Source organism: Vanellus vanellus (genome assembly GCF_965231255.1).
Source record: "Vanellus vanellus genome assembly, chromosome: 2".
In the NCBI taxonomy this organism is placed as follows: Eukaryota; Metazoa; Chordata; class Aves; order Charadriiformes; family Charadriidae; genus Vanellus; species Vanellus vanellus.
In genome coordinates this window covers 112715957-112739686 of record NC_138906.1, presented here as the reverse complement: position 1 = coordinate 112739686, position 23730 = coordinate 112715957, and positions in this window count along the sequence as shown.

Below are 23730 nucleotides of genomic sequence, written 5' to 3'. Positions count from 1 at the left end.
ACGTTGTATTTATGTAGTTCATGCAAATAGTGGGGACAGGAATTCTGCTTAAATTGCTGCATTAGAAATTCAGGGGCTGCTGATGTGGAAGAAAATCACCACATCCTTTTCTCAAATAGCAAAATTCTAAATCTGTGACAAACAAATTTGGCAGAAAGAATGCATGCATATGCAATTGGAATTGATACAGTCCTTAATTTAGATCATACCAAGTTGTAATTCATTCATTTACTACATGTGATACTTGCAATCCAAATCAGTTCTTGCATCTTTGGGGTCAGTTTGCACATTACTGGTTTCGATACCTTTAACATAATTGTGGACAAGTCTCAGGACTCACACTTCTTTCAAATCTGGCAGCTGTAATGAGAAGATGTGCTACGTGTTAGGAGGCATAGCCCCGAATTTGCAGTCCAGATGTGGCGTGTACAGAGGATTTGCGATGATAGTTCATGGTCTTCCAGAGTGGTGAGTTTATTTATAAAATTCAGTGACAAACGAGAGACACGTACACGGTGCCATCTTTGCTCTGTCCCTAATAAGTGCTAGCAGCAGTCTCAGCATCTTTGTGGGAACACTGCAGCCACCCTCCAGCTCTACTGAATGGTGCGGGGAACAACTGGAGTAAGTTGGCAGAGCTGGAATTGTAGTGTGATACAGAAGATCATGCATATGTTATGAAAAAGACGTGGTTTCATAAATCCCTGTCAGCAGTGAAGGGGAGGTGGTCGCGGTTTGTAGGCTTAATGAGATGTTAGTGAAAAGTGTAGTGTTAGTGGCATAAGAGTGAAGAAACTGTGAAATTTGGCTGGTATTTCGTTCTACAGGGAAGAACATGGTACGTATTGACAGCAGTCCTGAGTACCAGGACTCTAGCAGCAGGATTTTCTTTAGGTTTGCCCTAGATCATGAAACACATGTTGGTAGGGAAGAGGTTAAAGCTACATAAAGGGTCAAGGCTTTTCTAAAGAATGGCCAAATTCCTTATACTCCCTCTCCCCACCACATCCACCAGCCTTCCTGTCCTGGTTTTACCAGTAACAGAGAGTGTGACACTCACATCTGGGGAGCAGGGAGATGGTCTTCAGGAAACTTAAAGGAAAGGGTTACTCTGATTCTGTATTCAAGGAAAGGGAATGTGGAGCTGACAAGCATTCCTCCCACTAATTTCCCTCTTCTGTCAAATACCTGTATTATTTTCTTTGTCATCTGGATTCTCTGCATCTGGATCAGGATCTTCTCTCTTCTTCTTTCCTCCCCCCAGCTGTGCTAAATTTTCCCCTTTTCTTATTAACTCTTTTCTTCATTCTTTTAATTTTCTCAGCCCTGCAAGCATGCATTCATGTATGCAGTTTGTTTTCTTTTCAGAAGTAGTTTGATTCTTCAGAATTTTGTTATACTCTGTTAACATTTCTTCAAAATAAAAAAAAAAGTCTACAAATGCCAATTGTAACATTTTTCTTACTGTTTTTCAAATATCTGACAGTTATTTTATGCAAACTGATACTGATTGAGCACTTTTCAAATTCAGTGCTTAGCCTGTCTCTTCCATCCGCTCTGCTCAAGAGAAAACTGTTAAGCTACAAATTCGTTTGGGTGTATAGTTTTTGCAGATGCACTATCTTGTGAGTATAAAGCTTGTGCCTGGGCTAACGTTTGGACTCTAAATCTTGTTTTCTTTTAGGCTTTTTGACTGTACAGTGAGTTCCATACTCTAAATACAGGGGAAAGTGTTGAGACAGAGAGCATTTTCGCAGTCTGAGCCATGATTTGATCTGTCACCTTCATCCTGCAGGAAAAGAATAGCAACATTTAGAAAAGTTAAATTTGGGAGGGGAAAGAAAAAGTTAGCTGTATCTTAGAATTACATATGCATTTAATTACAGATGTTCAAGTTAGGAACATTAATGTTACCCTCCCCCCGCCCCAGTCCCCAGTGAATGTGCCAAATTTGGGGGCAATCCAAAAAAGCCCATATATTTTGTTTTGTTTTCTGATGTATTGGAAAAGTACCCTTTTACGTAGGAGGGTGTTATCTGTTTACATATCACAGTAGAAATTTGCCTTTGTGGAGATACTGAGGCATTGGGTTTTCATTTTGGGGGTTAGAAGCTGCTAAGTGTGTAAAAACATTCTTAGTTCCAACCAAGACCAATCTCCGAAGTTTCTTTTTGTGTAATAGAGTTAGTGATGATTTTGTTCTTTCTGGTCAAGCAGTTCACCTAAAAACCTTACATACAGCTCATAAAAATCTGTCCTAAACACAGACAGACCCAAGTGGCTTGCTTGGGTGAGCTAGCCTGCTCCTCTGGAAGAGGTAAGCACTCATCTTGGCAGCACAGTTTCTGCAAAGAGAAGTAGTGTCTCAGTCGTCTCCTAGAATTCTTTGAAAGTGTTTGGAGAGTAGTGGAGCAAAGACAATCAGCAGGAAATTTCTTCTCATTTAAAAGGCCTTTTGCAAGTTTTGTTGGGGGGGTCCGCTAAGGAACTGAAACGGTCACGGAGAAAGTGGCAGAGTATTCGCATGATATTAATGTTTGGGCTGTTTCTCTGTTTTAACAAGGGATTTATGAGAAAATTTTGTGTCTTTATATATCTGTCAGTAAGCAAAGGAGATATTTTGGCTACTCAAATCGAGAAAAGGCAGAGGAACTTGGAAAGGGACCAAGCTAAGAGAACAAGCTGGAAGATTTCTGCATTCGTGTCATCGGAGAGCCTATAATTTTGGCACAGTTACAGAAAATAGGGATTTCTTTTTTGCTTTTCAGACATGTAGTGGTATACTTGCATTTAAAAAGGAAAATAAAGGACCACTTTTTTTTTTTTTTTTAATTTTTGAAAGCAGTTCAAATACCTGGGATCACATTTTAAGCTCTCCTCGCAAGAACTCCATTTGTTTTTTACAGTTGTTCATGGGTTTGCTTTGAGCAGATCTCACAGTTGTCTATGCTGTTCTTCATTTGAACAATTTTAATTTTGAAATGTGGGGCAAATCACATTTCAGCTACTCTCTCACAATAGCCTTCACGCTGCTGCTTCTCCCTGTTCAGCATCTCACTTGTTGTGCATCTTCCCCAATTAATGCAGTTCTGAGTTCTGGCCAGGTGCGTATTCCTTCAGTCTCTGTTCCTCTTGTTCTGTTGCATGAAACCTCCCTCCATCTCACTGTTATCTCTGTTATCTACCTCTCTTATCTACCAAAGCTTTTTTGGCATTAAAATTTTGCTTGAAATACTTAAATAATTTTATTAACAGTTGCCTTCATACCTGTGCTCTTGAGTAACACACGAGCTAGAGCTAAACCAAGAATCAGTAAGTGTATTAGAGATGCCTCTTAAAGTGTCAGTAGCTTAAAATTCAATGCGTATGCATCCATAGGTTTAGAAATAAAATTTGGAGCCTTCCTTTGATGTCAGTACTAGAGATTCTAGAGATAGTATTTGTGGAGACTATTTTGGGAGAGGGGTTCAAAAGAATGTTGAAATTAAATATTAATGAAATCAGGAGGTATCTAGGAATAATTCTGCCACCTCCAACCTCGGCAGTTTTCAGGTATTCTTCAGAGATTAAAAAATCTGGTGTCTGATGAATTATTTCATTTTTAAAAAATTAGGAAAGCTTGATTGATTGTGCTGTTGGTTGTTTCCTTATGACCTTATTTACCTTTCTTCTTTTCTAATTCAGATTTTAGAGTGAACTGCATAATTTACTAAGTACTGCAAATAAAGATTCAAAATAAATCTGTAGGTGGGTTAGTTATGTGTTAAAAAGAGAGAGGAAAGAGAGATGCGCTTCATATCTGTGTATTAATAAGTCTATGTTTATATTAATTTGTCTTCCTTACGTCTGCATCGGCTTCTTCATACACTGCCTTAAGTAAGCTCTGGCCCATCAGTTTTTTCCGCTTCTGCAGTGTCACACTTTTTAATGCCCTGTTGTTTGGGAGGAAGTCACCGGGAGCAGTAGGTCCCAACCCATTTTATAGCTGAACATTGCTTGGAAAATTACTATGTTTATTCATTTGGAGCATTTAGGCTTTTTTAATCACAGACCTACTTTGCAGAATGGAAGAGGAGCTGACTAAATTCAAAACAAATGAACCATATTTATATTCTTAAAGTGAAGTCTGTACCTACTTCTCATCCCTCAATTTGCCACATCACTGGCATCATTAGAGTCTCGGGTGATACTGGAGATAAACCATGAACCCTAAGATGTGCAGGATGTTGGTAGGAACGTTTTGATGACAGGCCAGGAAATGGATCTGTGAGAGGTGGATGGGTCGATACTGGGGTCAGATGCTTCTGTGGAAAGCAGAAGAAACTGGAAATGGAGAAACAGCAGCAGGGTGGTGGTGGGAAGTACCCTTCTGAGGGTATATGTAGGTATGTGGCTGCATGGTGACTCAGTAAGGATAATGGGGACACTTACCAGTTCTGTACACATACCAGTGCTGTAATGCATGTATGGTTAGATAGTGAGCTACTGTTTTCCACAAGTTCAGACATACTGAGATTTAGTGGATGAGGTCTGTATTCATGGGAGTCATTGTCTTAAGGTTAAATACCTCGGCTTATTCACACCAGAACTTCAGCTGCCCTCTCTGTTCAGATGACCATACTAAACTAGAACTAAGTAAATGCTCAGCATCAAGTCCTCCAAAGACTCGTAGTTTTTGAAGCAGACTGTTGATTTCTTCCTCACAGTGTGATCTCCTGCTGCACTGCGAAAGCCTGCTTGGTTGAAAATAGTTTGAATGTGTAAATATAGCTCCAAGATGATTAGTTAGAATCCTCACGCTGTACAGTGTTGCATTCTTCAACCTTATAGCACATTTTGTATCCACCTTGCACTAAACTCGGTGGCTAAATCCCCCAAACTAACCGATTGTTTATTATTTTTCCCTTTTATTTGTGCAGAGAGCTTAGGGAGCAACTGTTGTGGAAACCAGTCCTTTTTTCGCATTTGAGAACCCACAATGGACAGCACTAATTGCTTATTGGTACCTTAGAGCAATGATTTGCTGCTCTCCAGTACTTTGCATGGTATTCAGCTTTACTATTATAACTGAAGAAGTTGCCTCTAAACAGGGAAAAATTAAACAAGGAAACAAAACCATTGCATGCAACTTGAGTTCCCAAGTTTTTTTTATGTGATCTACAGCTTGAAGCCCCTCTCACGTGTTCTGCAGAAACCACTCTGCTGTGAATGGTGATGCCCATCTTCCAGCTGGAGTGGGCCACATGTCCTCAAGTGCCTGTGGAAGAGTCTCGTGCATTATAATCCCTCCCCATGAAACTACCAGGCACGTCTCCTGTGGCCAAAATGCAGACCCCTGCATCTCATGCTGGATATGCTTTTGGTCCTGTGAAGGAAACGTATGTAACAGCTTGCTGTCCTGTGACCAAAGGGTGCGAAACATATGATGGGAACATCTGTTTTTGGACCCGTAATGCATGTGGCAGCGGAGGCGCCGTGGAGGAATAAGGGAGAGGACTGCATGGAGGGAGCACTGGAACAGGTCTTCCCTGGTCCACTCCTTGCTCCCGCAGAGGGGAAGAGAGGGCAAAGGAGCACTTCAAGGCTGATGCTTTCTGATGTTTGGAACGTGGCTTTTACAGGAGGCACCCCTTCACCATGCCTGTGATTCAGCAACCATGCTCGCATTAACGAGTATGGCTTCACTGAAGTCTTTATTTTTAAGAGAGCTTTAGAGGTGCCTGATGTTATCCTAGTCTGAAGGCCCCTGTTAATTTTTGTCAGAAGTAGTGCTTTGAAAGATGGATACATTTGGGTTTATGGTCCTGAAGCATAATTGTTGATAACATTTTGGCAGCGGTTTACTGTGCACTTATTTGGGGGGTTTTGTCGTCTTCTTGCTGCTCTTCTGGGGCTTGAAACTGTAAAGAATGACACAGCTAGTGATCTGCAATAAAATTCAGGTCTTTCTTTCCTTCTTTAGAGAAATGAATTATAAATGTCCTTGTTGCCAAGCACTCGATAACTATATAAGTGGGAGAACCTCTCAGTGATATACCTTAATAGCAGAACTAATGATGTTTGAACTTAAGTCTGTTTGTTGAGACTTCATTAGCTTTTCAGCTGAGAAAGCGAGTGGGGGAAAATGCACTCCTAACACATGAGTTTGTGCAGGGGGGCACACGGGGAGACAAGCCGCCAGCTAAGTCCCCTGTGGCACTTTTTTCTCACTGTTAAACTGCGGCTGTTTCTTTCATGAGTTACATATATTGTGGATTCCTTTCACCTTTTAGTTTACACCTGGGCTAGGTATTTGTGTTGTTTTAAAGTCTAAGTGTGTGTGTTTATGTGTCTGAAAAGCCTTTGTGTATGTGTCTATATATGTACACTGTGGGTTTTTTTTTTCAGATTTCTGTGCTGTGTTGTCATGACTGAAGATCAAACACATGAGCTATTTTTACACAGTGATGATTCCTTAGACAATCCTGTTTAGGGTTTGGGTTTGTTTTGATTTTGATTTCAAACTGTCTTCTTCCTAAACACTGAAATGTGACTGACTTGGAAGCGTGCTAACCATTTCACTGTGTTGAGGAAGGGTAGTCCCTATATTAAATGTCTTAATCTTCTGCAGCAAACATTTTCTTTTTTTTAGGACAAGAGGTTCTTATTATAATCATAAGTGTGGAATACAGTACTATGTGTTACAGTACTGGATTTTATTTGCAGAAGAGCCCCCTTTTAATGAGAGTAAATTCCTAGTGCTAAGAGCCAAAAATCATGCTTTACTGTTTATTTTTTACTATTTGGCATGTCCTCAGACAATTTGTTTGTTGTGCTGGATTATCACGGGGTCTGTTAGATCATCTAATTGAAAAAAAAAAGGGAGTTTGCTGTCCTGGAACGTCTCCAGAAGTTTTTTGTTCCACAGCCAAGTCCCTCCTATGCTGTAACTCTGAGGTCATCTCCATAAGTCACGTTTTATTATGTGTAATTTATTTCCCTGTTACACACTTGGAATCTAAAAATTTTTAATTAAATATGTGGCATAAAGTGTATTTTAAAAGTAACAATGTAAATATATCTCTAAGCTTAGCCACCTGGCCTTCAGCCTTAGGTTGAAGATTACTCGTTCTGTACTCCAACAGAAATGCACTGATTATTATTGCTTATGAAAATTACGTCTGCTTCTAAGATGTAGATAATGTACTGAATGATAGGAAAAGTTTTTTAAATGGATATGTGTTTGTGCTTGTGGAAAAAAAAAATCAGCATGCTTTGCTTTTTGTATTTTCACATCTGATTTTTCAAGAACAGTAGTCGTTGAGGAAATACCTGACAACACGCTCTGTCTAATAACATCAGGCTTGCACTGTATACTTTTGCTTCTGGTCAGAATGTCCCAAGTTCTTTCTACAGCAGCTTTAATCAAGTTTTTCTTGAAAAGTGTATTTGGGGGTAGGGTGTATCTGTTTTTCTTTTGTTCAAGATCATTCAAAATCTAACCTGCCTCTTAAAAGGTGCACTGAGAAACGGAGTTGCTCTTTAGGATTTTATATATACTGATCTATGAACATAATTTTTTCAGGAAACAGAAGTCTTACTTATTGCCTCTTTTGACTGAGAGGGATTTTTATGCCCCATAAATCAGGGAGGAGAGTTTGAAAGGGCTAGTTCCTATCTTTAGGTAATTACATATTCAGTGCAATCTTCTGAAACATGTATCATCTGTGTCAAAAAGAAAACCAGACTGCTGCTGACAGCTCTTATCTCATGAGCATGAAAATTGGGAGGGAGGGGGTTTTAAAGTTTATATTGTTCTTTTTTTATGGTTAAGAGTTCTCATACAACTGTGTGAAATCATCTATATGTTTTCCTGCAAAACTGATGGTGCTGGCGTTGATTGTCGCAGTGGATGGCAGGTATTGAAGAAGCCCCAAGTAAGAAAGTAGGAAGAGCCGAGGTTTTTTTCCAAAAAAAAAAAAAAAAAATAAAAAAAAAGAGAGACATTTATCAAAGAAGGAATCTATAAGAATTGGAGAATGTAATCTTTCCTAAAATGGTAGGTTAGTCCTGACAATTAGACTTGGAAAGCAAGTAAAGGAGATCAGGGCACAGAAAGAAAAGGGAAAGAAAGGGTATGGCTTAATGTGCTCACTTCCTATTCCAAAGATAGCTATCTAGATAAAAAATGTGAGTGGTATTGTGGAGTAATTGTAGACCAGGATGTATTCAGTTTGCTCCAGCTGCTTGACCTTGCCTAGCTGTTGACTGAAATGAAACAAGCCATGTTGTGATCAGCACTTTCTCTGGGCTGCTGTGGAAAGTTATATGAACGCCCATCACTGTTGCTGTAGGTTTTGTGGGCCATGGTACTGTTTGCTGCAGATTTTTCAAGCTCAAAGCAAAACTGTGCTGTGAGCCCAGCTCTGCCATGCCTCTCGGAACATGTGGATACTCACACTGGAGTAATTCATATTTGGGCTGTCCGGCCTATCAGGAGCTAATGATCAAAGCTGGAGTGCAGCTGCTGTTCCAGCAAGCAGCCCAGTGAGGGTACAGCTTCTCCGTGAAAGTCATCTAGTCACTGGGCTGTCATTTTACAGCACAACCAGTCTCGCTAAACTTACACTGGCTTTGAGTAGCTTGAACTTAGGTTTTCTGGCATTTTAATGTGGAAAATAGAGATCCTTCTCTTTGTGCCACCCTCTTTGCCGCCAAAAAGGGAATATCAAAGACTGAGGTCCATCTTGCACACTGAAACTGCATGACAAAACCCGCAGTAATTGTGGGTGGATTCCAGTAACTCAGACATGTTAACAGATTCTGTGAATGTAACATCTTAATTTTGTATTTGATAGCATTTCCTTTCGTGTTATCGTAGGCCTGAGTTCTCTTTGTCTTTTATCTCTTTATCTTTTCTCTCTTTATCCGTCTTCTTATCTGTATCTGTCTTATTGCCTGCAGGATTTTTGAGGATTGTAGAATCATAGAATGGTGTAGGTTGGAAGGCACCTTAAAGATCATCTAGTTCCACCCCCGCTGCCATGGGCAGGGACACTTCCCACTACACCAGGTTGCTCAAAGCCCCATCCAACCTGGCCTTCAACACCTCTAGGGATGGGGCATCTACATCTTCTCTGGGCAACCTGTTCCAGTGTCTCACCATGCTCATTGTGAAAAATTTGTTCCTGATACCTAATCTAAATCTACCCTCTTCTAGTTTGCAGCCATTAGCCCTCATCCTATCACTACATACCCTTGCAAAAAGTCTCTCTCCAGCCTTCTTGTAGGGCCCCTTGAGATACTGGAAAGCTGCTACAAGGTCTTCCCAAAGCCTTCTCTTCTCCAGATTGAACAACGCCAACTCTCTCAGCCTGTCTTGATAGGAGAAGTGCTTCAGCCCTCTGATCATCTTCATGGCCCTCTTCTGGACACGCTCCAACAGGTCCATGTCCATGTGCTGAGGACTCCAAAGCTGGATGCAGTATTCCAAGTGGGGTCTCATAAGAGCAGAGTAGAGGGGGAGTATCACCTCCCTTGACCTGCTGGCCATGCTTCTTTTGATGCAGTCCAGGATGTGGTTGGCTTCCTGGGCTGCGAGCACACATTGCTGGCTCGTGTTGAGCTTCTCATCCACCAACACCCCCAAGTCCTTCTCCCCAGGGCTGTTCTCAATCCATTCTCTGCCCAGCCTGTGTTTGTGCTTGAGATTGCCACGACCCAGATGTAGGACCTTGCATTTGGCCTTATTGAACTTCATAAGGTTTGCATGAGCCCACCTATCAAGACTGTCCAGGTCCCTCTGGATGGCATCCCTTACCTCCAGCATGTCGACAACTCCACACAGCTTGGTGTCATCAGCAAACTTGCTGAGGGTGCACTCAATCCCACTATCCATGCCACCGATGTGTATGTCTGCTCTATAAGCGGGTCAGCATGCAGACAACTTTTTTAATACAACAAATTATGGAAGTTTGGGTCAACAGTGAGGAAGACCTCAAAAAGTAGCTGGGAAAATAAAAGTAACAAAAATGCTAAATGAAATACGGGGTTGAGCTGTATAATGGTAGCTTGGCTCTTGGCATAAGAAAATGTATTTGGTCATGGCGAAAGCAAAATACACATACCCACAAACTGAAAGTGGAAAGTCATGCATAGTGAGTTAAGGAACCTGTGTTGGAAAAAGAAATTACTGTATTGAGTGATTATTCAGAGAGAATTAAAATTTTGTTTTCATCAAGGCAAATGTGAATTTACATGGAAGTTGTATAGGAAAGACTTAGGTCAAGTCTCTGGCTTGAGATGGTGCCAGAGGTCAGATGAGACATTGTGGACTATGAATTGAAAAATATTGCCAAGTGGAGCATCCAAAAACCATTTGGAGTTCCACAGGGTTCTTCTCGACATAACAAATTTGGCTTCCCTGATACTGAATCACTGTGAAAACTGAAGGCCTTGTGGTCTTTGTCAATATATTTTGTTGGTCAATTTTAGCATATGACTTCTGGATTTCAAACACAATGCCGCCTATAAGAAGTTGCTCAAAAGTGACTAGAATTTAGGGTTTGATTCTTACAAAGTTGTGTGAAACTCTTGAAGATATAAGAATACTGCAAAAAGCTTTATCTGTAAATGTCCTGCTGTAGATGTGAAGTACCCACAGGCATATGAATATCCCATCCATTGACTGCTGTTTCCTGGTTTGATCTGAGCAACTAATTACCATATTTTTAATGGCTGCATCCCTATTTTAAAGTGAAACCTGACTGAAAATACTCAGCAGTTACTGAGCAAATACAGTGATCATCTAGAAATATTTTAATGTTTTATTTTCCAGCATTTCAGATACTCAGGTAAGTGCCTTCCAGGTACTTTAGTAATGTCCATTTTAACTTAATTGCAGCATTCTACAATGATCGTTTTAAAGTTTCAAGCTGATGTTCATCTAAAATTGTTTAACCTGGGCACATGCATTATGTTCTTCACATTCTAGAAATATGTACAGATTTTCAATATCGTCTGTCTTGAATTTTGATGAAAGATTCAATCATTCAGAGAAAACATGTCTTAAGCAAACTTTATAGGCCTTGGATACTAAGGCAATTTATGGCAAATTCATCAGACTTCTCCAAAACTCAACCAGTGAAGGTAAATACCCTGTCAGCATTAGAGTGCTGGTGAGTCTGCATTATGGTTTGAGAAAACCCACTACAATTTGTTGTCGTTTAGACAATTATTCTATCGCTCAATGATCCCTTCCCACCTGGGAAGGGGAATCAGGAAAAAACAAGGAAACCTGGGGGTTGAAATATAAACAGATTTAATAGAGTAAGTCTAGATAATTAACATTAATAACACTAAGGAACCAGTATTGATCCTAATACCAATATAAAATATACAAGGATTATACTCAGCTACTCCTATCAGTAGGAAGCTGTGCACTCCCAGCAGTGGACCGCAAATGTCAGACACTGCGAGCGCTACAGCTTCGGGACGAAGGGAAGGGCTCAGGGGTCCAGCACCAGGGCAAGAAGTTCTCCGGATCACCACCATCAAGGGAGAGAGAGCACTTCTCAGCAAACTTTCTAATTTGTATTGAATGTGACGTTGATGGTATGAAATAATCCTGTTGGCCAGCTTGGGTCAAGTGCCCGGGTCTCTCTCCTCCTCATCCCCACACCTGGCTAGCTCAAAACCACCGAGACCTTGAAACCTGCACACCATAGCTGTCTATAAAGTAAATATTTTCACAAATTCAGACACTAGAGCCTTCTAAAAGTGCAGCTTTCCCAAGCAGTAGAAGAGAATTAGTCCTGTGTTGCTCAAACCAGAACAGTCGGTGATAAAGTTGATGGATCAGTTATCATTCTTACTTTAAATGAACTCTCTTGAACATTGCTAGGCTGCCAGAAGAGATGGTAACCAGTAGGAGGCTGCTGCCATTGTGAAAACACTTTTTTGATCTACAGTGCATCCCTGAGCTGCCCTCCTAAAAAGCAGTGCTGGGACTTCAGGCTGGTTGAGTTGTCCTGCTGCACCACCAGTGCCCAGGGCAGGAAAAACAGGGCTAATCTCCGAGTTTTCCTGCCAGGTCAGTCCAAAGAACTGTGTTCAGTTTAGCTTTATGATGAAGTAACTTTCAAAGGCTCAGTTTTTATCTGATCTTCTAATTTCTTAATTTAAAACTCACAAGGTAATTGTTTCTGAACTTGCGTACAATATATGCCACTAATGCAGTGGAGAATGTGCTCGCATATGGGACATGCACACGGACAGAAAGGTTTGTTATTGGTGGGGTTTTCTTTTGGGAGAGAGAGGAGGGGAAGGGGTTGACGGAAAGAAAGAATAATCTTAAAAGTACAGGAAACGGATCCATAAGAGGTAAATTCATACCAAAAGACAGAAAATTCTTGTGTGTATGTGTGTTGTCAGGAACAAACTAACAACACACCTGTTACCTTAGAGTGTTACTTATGTAATTCTACACGGAGAAGGGGGAAGTTATTATCTGCTGCTTGCTTTCCATTTTTATGTTAAGGGAAATTCAGGCTTACCTGAGTGTGTTGATATGTAAATGCTATTTTTCATATGTATTGGCATCGGTGCACATAAGGCATTTTATTCAAATTGTACTAACTTGTGTTGTGGTAGAATCTGGGAGGGAGGAATTATGTCAGACTCTAAAAGGTCCAGATGCCAGCTTTTGAAAAAAAGGATGTATTTTCATGATCCCTGTAGTGAAGAGACACGGGGTAGTTTACGGTTTAAGCGTTTTTCTTCCAGTGGCTCCCTACACCTTTGTGAAGCATCACTGAAGATGTGGTTGTTTCATGAGGTTTGGGGATATGAGTTGCTTGTCCATGTGGAATTTCTCATTTCCTGAGGTCATTGGATTGCTTATTGATCAAGTTGAACAGCACTATGTTGGAAGAAATGTTCCTTTTTAAGTGAAGAAAAGCATTAAAATGTACTAACATTAACTTCTTTTCTTACGAAAAAAGTGGATTCATTAATACCACTAAAAATGATTAATCATGAGCAGAGGTGCTAAACTGCGTGGAAGAGCTCTTCTTATAGTAAAACTTGCTGGTCCCTAGTTCTGTGCCTTTACTTTCTAAGTTATTAACACATCACTGAGAATACACTAATTTTGGTTTGCTGCCATGCAGTGCAGTTGCACAGCTGTATTTCCTGCTAGTAACCTTTATTTCCTTTATTTCTGATCACTGATTATTAGATCTCTAGATGAACTCATCTTGAATCCATTTGTAGTCTATGAAGAGAAATAGGCATTTCAAGGGCAGAGTTTATTAGATAATAATAAAATAATTTTCATAATTCTTAGATTTTAAACATCTGCATTAGCATGAGATACATTGCGCCCCACATTTGATTTATTGTATTAGCTTGACATCTGGTAAGAAGCTCGGCTATAGAAATCAGCATTTAGCCAGATGAATTGCATTATACGATTCGGTCCTTTTGACTGCAGTCAGTTAAAATTGTTATTGATGACAGAGTTTTGCATAATGCGTACGGTTTTAACCCTTAGTGGACATAACATTGTGTCTTTACTATGCATGATTATGTAGATTTTCTGTGTGGCTTGTATCAGAGGTTTCTCTTCTTCTCATTGATACGATATTAACCCCAAAAATGTTCAAGTGAGCAGATTCCAATCATAAGCTTGGAATATATAATAATAATATAATCTATAATAATATTTAAATCTGGTGTCAGGGTTTTCAAGTAAAAAAATAAATTTAAATTTAAAAAACCACCATTCTGTATATTTGGAATACAGAAAGCTGTAAAAAATTTTACATTATTTTGGTATTATATATAGGTAATATAGCATGAATTTGCTTAGCTTATAAGTAATCCAAATACTTCCAGAGTATCGGTCAGTGTAAAGAATGACTTTTTAAGTTGTCATCAGGATTTCGATAACAATTAGAACAGTCATCTTCTAAGATTTAGTTCTTAAAAACTGACAGTATAATTCAAAACCAAAAAAGTAAAGTCCCTTACTTAATAGGTACATAGTATCTGTATTTTTATGTCTGCCAGTGTTTTGAATTTTTGAAGTGCAGCCTATCCATTCAGTATATTCCAAAAAGGCACAGAAAAGAAAGATTACGACACATTCAAGGAGTTCTTGGCAACAACATGCTGCAAATGTAAACCCCAATGTTATGTAATGTAAGTTGTATACTAACACTAATTCAGATTTCCATAGGCAATTCAAATTACTAACAGTCCACAGGAAGGGAAACACAGAATTTGGCACTATTGGGAGTATTTTGCCACAGCATCAGTTTTTTGTGTTAATCTTTGGTTGTGTGCTTTCTACAGTTTATAGAAGACAGCCACCAGTTCACATTGTAAATCACATAAAATTTTGGAGACAACATATGGAAAGTAGCCAAGTTAAACTTGAAAATTCAGGCACTTGACTGAGTGGCATCTTTTTCTCCTTTCTACTTACCTTCTTGCAGAGCATACAGAGAAATAACCTGGCCGTTCAGAAAGCTGTAAATAGCAGAGGAGGTAGCTTGGGCTGGGGAAGCAGTATGGTAAAGGCATGAAGGGAGCCTGAGGAGATTCACAGATTAGCAGGGAGGGCTATTGTTTGCTGACACAATAGAAGGAACAGGCTCCGAAAGGTGTGTGGACGCCTGCCATCTTCTGCCTCCTTTGCCTCCACCGGACAGGACTTCCACGGCAGAAACAGCAGCTCAGTGTGCTGAGGTGGAAGTGTGAGGAAAGGGACCTCTCCATCCCCGAGTCCCCTCTCTCCCCTCAGGCGGTTGTGTTGCTCTCTGAGCCGGACTGGTCTGGGTATTGCTGCTGTTTTCTGCAGTCATGCTCTTACTGAGCCAGGCTCTTCTGGTGGCTTAAAACTGATTTTTTCCTGTCTCGTTTACACATGGCTCGTTGCCTCTCAAGGCAAAATTATTAAATTAGGTGAAACCGTTGGGATTGTATTATGTTTTTTTCTAGTCAAGGGAACGCTCTCTTGTACTTCTGGAAAGCGACGCTATGCCTTTGATTTCTGTCAGGCAAAGCCAGTGACCCTGACCCGTGGTTCCGGATAAAACATTGCCCCAATGGCCCTTGCAGCATGCTTGCTGTGGTAGAAAGCTGCAGCCCTTGTGGCCCAGAGTGACAAGGCAAGCCACAGCGTGCTACGTGCTTCGCCTGGTCATTACAGGCAACCACGGGGATCCCCGGTCTGATAAATCCCACTCCTCCTAGTCTCCTTCTCTGATACCAGCTGTCCTTTCTTACCATCTTCATCTCTCTTCTCTGTACCTGTGCCACCTTGTGATCATTTCTCTTGAATGGTGGTAAGCGATGCTGATCATGTTTTCCATGAATTCCTACAGGTGTAATGTTAACACTTCTCTCTATATGAGGAATACCTTATTTGACATGTTCTGGGCCTCCATTTGTTGAGGGGTTTGGGTTTTTTTCCTTTTGTTTTGCTTTGTTTTGTTTTCATGGTGTCATGGTTTAACCCCAGCTGGCGACTAGGACCACACAGCTACTTGCTCACCCCCACCCCCCCCTTCCTCTCAGAAGAGGGAGAAACGGAGGGGGAAAGGCAGTGTAACAGAACAATAATTGAAAAGGAAAATAACAATAATATAATGATACAAGTCACTCTCATCTCTTACTCTGGCAGCTTGTGGTCATTCTGAGGTGAAATATATGCAGAAATTAAGCTTTCAAAGGGGAGGACTCTGTGATGGTATACACATGCAGAAGAGCTGCACCTGAGATGCGCAAGCAACTCAAATTTGGGCATTTGCTATCTTTTTCATCATTTGCAGCCTCAATAAAATTATGTAAAAATTAATGACAGAATAAACTTCTGTCATGTATTATGTGCCTTTACAGATGTAATTCTTGAATCTTTCTGAATGTACAGCTGTCCATTCCCAACCACACTATAAATTGTTGTATGAACCACAAGCATTTGAATGGTACAGAGAAGTTTTAACCTAGCTTAATGTAAGTCATTTACATGTTCAGACAGAGCATCCTTGTGTGCATTCTTCCAAGCTCTCTTCTTTGTATACAGTGTTACACTGCTTTGTATTTCTGGTAAGTGTTTTTCAGGACTAACCTATTAATAGCTGGTTTTCCTTACACGAGCAGGCAGCATCCTAAGCTGTCTAAAGGTTAAGAACAGATTTGTCAATGAAAATTTATAGTGGTTATTTTTATTTAAATCAAGTGTTCTCAATTATTGTCCGTGTAAAAGAACTATGTAAAACAATACAATAGTCATAATGTATCTAATGATCCTTTACTGGCAGATTATGATCATATCTTTATTAGTGGTAGTAATTGTGATGACAGTCTTGCTGACAGGTTAAGCCATTTCTGACGACAATAGGTTTTGTGCTGTTGCATCAGGATCAGAAATGCAGTTCCTGAAGATTTGCATATTATGAAGAATAGGCTGCAAAGACATGGGAGCACAATCTTGTCATTGTGTTTAGTGATGTGGGTGGCAGATCGCTACAGCTGATTCTGAGAAGGAAGAGCTTGCATATGGGTAGGTTTAAAGGCCTTTAAATGTTTTAGGATCGGTGGGCAAATTGGTTGGGTAGGTGAGTGTTGTTGTAAGTTGTTAAATACTCCAAGCAGCTGTAAGCTTTTTAATACCCTGTCAATGGTTTAAAATGTCTATTGCAGTATCTGAACAGCTGTGTTAGGTGAGATTGTTGGATTAGACCACTTTTGCATTTGTACTGTTGCTAACATCAGACACTGCTGTGATAGTTCTGCATAGCATTGCAGCACAACATTTGAACATTAGCTAAGATTTAAAAAATCAAGGAGGTTGCAAGGCATTAAACTAGAATGGTTCTCCTTAAAAAACAAACAAACAAACAAAAAATAAACAAGTGTACCTGTAATTACGCAGATTGGTATGGAAACATGACATCATTGTTGATCTAGCTGAAACTTTAAACCCAGAGAAAATGTTGCCATATTTCAGGAAGTTTTCTCACATTATGCATTTTTATTCTAAAAACAAACTTTTTCTTTCCCAAAGTATGTGAGGAAATACAGATTCCTCAGTAACTTACTTTTAAGTGACTTGTTCCAAAATGTCTACAAGTTCTCTGGACTTTTCAACCTTTCCCCCTTTTCCTTTGTGCATACACCAATGTTTTTATCAACTTTCATCCCAAGTGAAATGATCCTGTGAGATTTCGTCCCCATACTCTTGATCCTTAGGATAAATTAAACAAGTATTTGCTCCAAAGAATCTAACCCGTGTTATACAAACAGCACAGGGGGTGCTGGAAAAAATCTTTTGCTTTTTTAGTAAAAATAGGATCAATATGATCATATGGGTTTGAATTTCATTAACTCATGCTATAAGGTTCCATAAGAATAGCATTGCAATTTTGAGACTAGCAGGGAATAGGATAAGGGAAGAAGAGAATAGAAGAAAAAGTTAAGTAGAGTTATTTCTGAGGAAACGGTCATGCTGTGTTTACGATCGTTTTTCCCCTCTTCCACATAGATATGCAGACAGTACAGTGATCTATATAAGTAATCTGTCCAGAGAAATAAATAAATTCATCTCATGAAAGCATGGAAGTTTAATTGCAACCTGGTTTTGGAAAGGACCACTTGGGTCAACAAGTCATATCTCTTCAATTACGACCAAACATGTGATAGCTATTTAATCCAAAAGATTATCTGCTCTGCACACATATACCACAAAAATACCTATAGGAAATTTAATATCTATACCACAAAAGGCCAAGTTGAACGTGACTCAACAAGTATTTCTTACAAGCAGATGTATAGGTTAAGAAAAGGTAGATGAATGAGGAGAAAAACACCGTGTGGTTGGTTATTCAGTAAGTTTTGATGTTTTATCTGGATTTACTAGTCCAGACTTATGCAGCCAAGCAAAAGCTGTATTTCTGCAATAAATATTATTGATATAAATCACGGTGTGAGAGTGTGTGAAGCTACGCACATGTTGGTAACATTGTTTCCTGAAGCCAGTTTTTACTGATTACTCTTGTGTGTAGTTACAGTTGGGATCCTTAAACAGGGTTAGGAAATAGACTTACCTGCTGTGAACTTCCCAATGCTTCTGGGTATTGGAATGGTATTAATATGCACTCACTCACTGCAGTTGTAGAATTCCTTTATTCATGTTAAAGTAGCTGTATGCAAGGATCGTGTTTATTTGTAAAAATTTTCTTTTGAGGGACACCATTGACAATTACTGCAGGCACTCAGAAGAATTAAAGGATAATTTTGAGTTTGAATGCCAATAACTTAGCTATGTAGAGACTTTTTTTCTTTTTTAATCAGCCATTTGCTGGAATAGCTAAAACTTAATTCCTCAAGCAGAAGAGTTAAACAACAGTGGAAAAAATAAAAAGGATCTCTACGTTTATATCAAGACAGAGGGGTGATACAAGCACGAGTAAATCACGGATCAGATGTGTTTGTCGTGAATGTAGAGACAGTCTAGCTCAGCAGAATGTCATCTCATGAACAGCAGTGGAGGGAGGTATGCTGTGCCTGCGAGTGTTTTGCTGAAATGTGTGCCTTGGAGTTAAAGGTGAGGTTAAGACACATCTCACATGTGTTCCATGTCTCACAAGTTGGGGTTTTTTTCCCCCTCGTTGTTCATTCCTGTCCAAATAGGGAGATTGTGATAGTTGACCTGAGAATTTACTATTAAATGCAAAATTCTATGTGGCATACAAAGTCCTTTATAAACCGCAGATAAATGATGTGGCTTTGCTGTTACAGCTGTGCAAGATGTTGGTCAGCATATTGCAGAGAATCCAGGACATGTCTCCTGTATAGATTTTTTCCCCCTATTTTTTAAAGTAGCAATTCCATCTATAATTCTAGCTGACTTCTTTATTTATTGATGAATTCACTTCTATATTAGGGTGATATTAGCATGTTTTGCCTGGCTTTATTTAAATCTGTTTAATCTCGAGGAGTCTCCTAAACAACTGATTAGAACTAATTTTCCATTGCCTTAAAACTTGAATGTATTACTGTGTTTATGCAATTTAAGGGGGGGGGAGGCTGGTGGTGCTTGGAGTGCCCAGCCCAGTGAAACTCCCTATAAATTAGGATACTGTCAGAAAAGTGCCTCCTGTTTTGCTAACAATGTAACATATCACGTAACAGTCTTGCAAATTCATCAAACAAGAGGTTGTCCTTTTGCTTATTGCAAAAGCATCCATGTCACTTTAACAGTGTTATTTGATTGTAATATGTAAGAATATTTAAACCACATGAGGTTACTTAGTCTTTTAAATCTTACTAAGACCTTATTGGATTTATGTTAGTTTCAATCAGCAACTTCTGCTTCTGGTACTGACAGATGGACGTGTGTGCAGTGCTGCCATGCGAACGTCTCTTTGTAGAAAGGGATTTCTAGTCAGAAAAGACAAGTGATAAACATGTGGATTATCTTACCAATAAGGATCTGCATGGAAACCCTGAGCTGATGGGGATGGCCAGAGCAGAAATTCCCTTTTCCCTCTGCTTCCCTGTGGGACATGATGAGGAATAACTAGCTTGGGTAGGGAATAACTAGCTTGAATGAAAGAGGATTGTTTTCTTTCTTTAACACAGTCATACTGAAAATCTGCTTTTCACCTCATGCTTTTCCATGCAGGCTTTCCAGGAGCATCTGGCTCCTTCTTGGAGCTAATCCTCCCCTTCACAGATGCTTTCTCTGGGTAAAAGGCTATTGTCATCGTTTCTGTGGGCTACTGCCTGCAGTTTTTCTCTGGAAAACTTTCCTTTCTCTTCAGACCCTATTACCTTTAGTCCATACTCTTCTACCACATCACTTCACCTGCTTTCTCCCTTTCGCTGCTTGCCTGTGCCTCACAGAGATGGGACAGGTTGTGGTTTGTGGGAGAGGAGCAGATGAGGGATAAGTTGGCTTGTCAGGTGAGTTACATGGTGACAGCTGCCAAGTAAAGAAGTATGGAATGGGAATGGGGACAGCAAACTGGGTCAGGGATCCAGGGAACTACTCAGAGCATTGCCGTGACCCTCGGCATTGCCTGACCCTCTCTTGCATCAGTGAGTTTGTTCTTAATCCACACATGTGAAGTCGATTTGGGCTCAGGTCCGCAGTCACCGTGGAAATGCATACCTTGCCTTTTCTGGCATCTCTCCCATCCTGCTTCTTAAAACAGAAGAGCTGCTCTCGAAATTATTTTAATGACTTTTTTGAGGTCATGGGTTTAAACAAAAGGATAAAGGTTAGATTTTGTAGCATGACATTCACTTCTCTGCAAAGCATGTGCTGTGTATTTTCTAGACCCTTAGTCAGTATTTTGAATACAGCCAGAGTCGTAATTTTGGGGGGTTCCTGGTTCATGTATCTTATAAAAATCCAAATGTAGCCTTCCAGGGAGTGCATACTTTTGTGTTAATATGTGGCATCTGCAGGGAGACAAACTTACCAAGAATTTATTACCAGAGAGAAAGAATTTTTTTTTTTTTAATACCTACGCAAATAACAATTTCTTTTTCTCTTTTCAGACCATGGTTTGACGGTGAGGTAGAGCAAAAAACATAGGTACTAGTGAGTTGCATATCCTGATGTGCAGCAACGGGCTACATGAAAAAGAGAGGTCAATGAGGAGAAGCAGGTCAGGTCACCACAGTGTTACCCACCCAGTGCAGCGTTCATACTTGAGGACAGTGACAGCAGAGAGTTCAGAGACCCCTGTGAAAGCTGAGGCAGGAGGAGAGGCAAGCAGGAAGAATCACTTCCCGATTGCTTAGCTCCCCCCTAAGCAACTTGTTTACATCCATCTTTCCATTTGCTCTTTTTTTGAGAAACAGAACCAAAGCCTCAGTAAAGGCTGTGTAAAGGGAAGATGGTTCTGCAAAGTCTGCAAGGTTTCTGTAGAGAAACTTTCTCCGCCTCTACCTAATGTTTGCAAGAAAAAGCCATGCATCGATCCTGCTCTGGATTAGAGGGGCAATGAGCAACCAGGTCTGCATCTGTAAGAGCTCCCCATTAATTCTCACTGGGGTTTTGTCCCTCTTTAACCCAAACAGAATGGGCACGAGAAACAAGACTGTGACTTTGTGGCAGAGGTGGCCACCCCTTGTGGCTGTTTCCTTGAACTTGGCTTCAGCTGGGTTGTCAATTCTCTTCCATTCAGGAATGCAGACATGGCCTCACGAAAGCAACTTGGGCTCCCCAGTGTTCAGCCTGAGGCTCACAAACAACACAGCCTGAGGTGGGAACTCGGAAAGGAAAGCAGGAAATAAAGGTATCTCCGGTTTCCCTCCAGGAGGGCTTATGCTGTATTGCCTCGTTTCACAGTGGGGCAACACCAAGTCTAAGCACGAAGCAGAAGAAGGTGAATCGTATTTCTGCACACACACCCACTCAGTGTGTATTTATATTTATATGTATGTGCATATATAAATATATGTATGTATACATTTGTTGCCTGATCTGATGGGGCAGAAGCAACGTGAAATACCTCGTTTTCAGGAGGACGAGGAATTTGAGTAGGATGCCATCTTGGTTGCCTGGGAAAAGAGGGGAAAAGCAGGAAGAATCTCCTTTCCCTTACCCGGCACTTTGGTTTTGTTCACATGTACGATTTGTACTAGAAGCTGGTTTGGTAGAGCAGCATTGCTGAAACCTTTTACAGAGGCAGGTAGTTGGATTATGCTCACAGTTTAGGTTTATCTGTGAGCAGAGGAAACATATTCATGTGATAGCTGTGATTTCTCTCTGCAAAAAAAAACAATAATTGCTGTGTCCAAAGGGGGTGAAAGCTTTGTGTTTATTATTACTGCTAGGATTTTGTAGTTTCAGATATGTCAGGATAAGTACTGTATTTGGGAAAAGCAAAGGGAGGGTTGGGAATATAATTGCAGCCAAAAGTTCTTTCTGGGCACAGGTTGCTTGCGCGTGTCATTCTTGAACTGAGTGATCTTTTCTCAGGAGGAAGAGACCCAAAAGGGTCATGGGGTTTTTCGAGGGGGAGAGAGGAAATGAGAAACACTTTCCCTCTTTTGGAGAAAGGTAAAAGCAGGATATACCAGGATCCTGTCAAATCCTATTTATTGGCACTAAGCCTTTTCAAAGCTGGGAACAAATCTGCACCAAAAATCCCAACATTAGTACATGCAGGAAGAAAACTGCTGAGGAGAGGAGGAGAAGAAAAAAGGCAGATTTAGCTCCTAGGACCGACTGACACGAGCCAGATTTGGGACCTAGATCCCTAACTGAGGTATTTACATAGGAAATAAATATGGCTACGCACATCTTGTGCATCATAAATTACAGCTTCTGGCCCTAAAGAACTATGAAAATCCAGACCCCGTTAGTGATTAGCCAAGCCTGTTCATTTTTGAGCCCTCACAGGGCTGCAGCAGAGAGCAAATGTGACTGCTTTTCACAAAAGCCGTTCATCGTGTATCCCGTGCCTGACAGCCTCCAAAAACAGCACTCACCCTGAATAGTGCTTCCAAACCTACACATACCTGAGGTGGGTTTTGGCCTTTCAGACAGGAAAATGTCAATAGGATAAAAGCAGCCTGTCCTAAAAAATGCAGTTCAGCAACGCTTAAAAATGCGTATTTCGGCCTGGCAGATCCTGTCAATTTTTATCTGTAGTGTGTGCCCCCCCCTCCCCCCCGCCTCTGTAAGAAGGAGGATAAAACAGCTTCCAGAGTCTAGATCAAGCAGTACCATAAAAACACTGGCACTTTAACTCAGTACTCTCCTGAAAACTCTACATACCCAACCACAGGTGGAGCAGTACCTGTTTCTTTTCTGGATCCTGCCCTTTTCACCTTCCTGTGGTGTGTGCTCAAAGTGGACAGTACCAGTTCCCCTTCCTCATTCTGGCACTTCCCACCTGAGTGACAGAGCAATTGAAAAAACCTAAATCCTTCTCCTTGTAAAATCTAATTTCTTTTTGCCACTTGCATCTCAACACTTTTTATATAAAAATGATACTTTGTTTGATTGAAGTTGATGGCAATCTCTCTTTGATTTTAGTCAGGACCAAGATTTTGCACACATAAATAGCTATGAAATTACTGTTTTTTCAACAATCCATCTTTGAAAGTCGGGGGGGAGGGTTTAATAGTATTTGGAGATAAAGGCTGAAAACATTTTGGGACTTCAGAGGTGTCATGTCCATACTTTTAGTGCTCTTGTACCACAGTGAATTGGGGGGCACATTTGAGTATTGTGGTGGTGGTTTCTACACGGTGGAAGTTTGGGAAGAGGCAAACTGCTGCTTTTGCACAGAGGCGCCAGTTTGCAAGGTGAGAGGTTTGAAGCAAGAAGGAATACCGGTAACGTTGTCTAGCTGGATGTTCCATTTCAGGGCCTAAAATGGAGGTAAATGAAGGAACGAAACATGCGGTTTTCTTGTCGAGATTTGTTATGGTGGTGGGATTAGTGTGTATGTTATCACGTTCGGATTAAACATTATTGTGACCTATTGGGACAGCTTCGTTTTGTTGTTCAGCTGATGTAGTTTGGAACGCTCAAAGGTAAAAATGGCCTCTGTGCTGCTGTGACAACTTGCGGAAAGGGACACTTTGCTTATTAGTCAGCCAACGCATGGTGTTTGTGCATGTACGTGCGTTTTATTTAGGCGTACATACGTGCTCCCATCTGATGGCGGGCAGCGTGCCCTCTCGGCAGACCCTCGCTGCTTTCCCACCCCGGTGGCACCG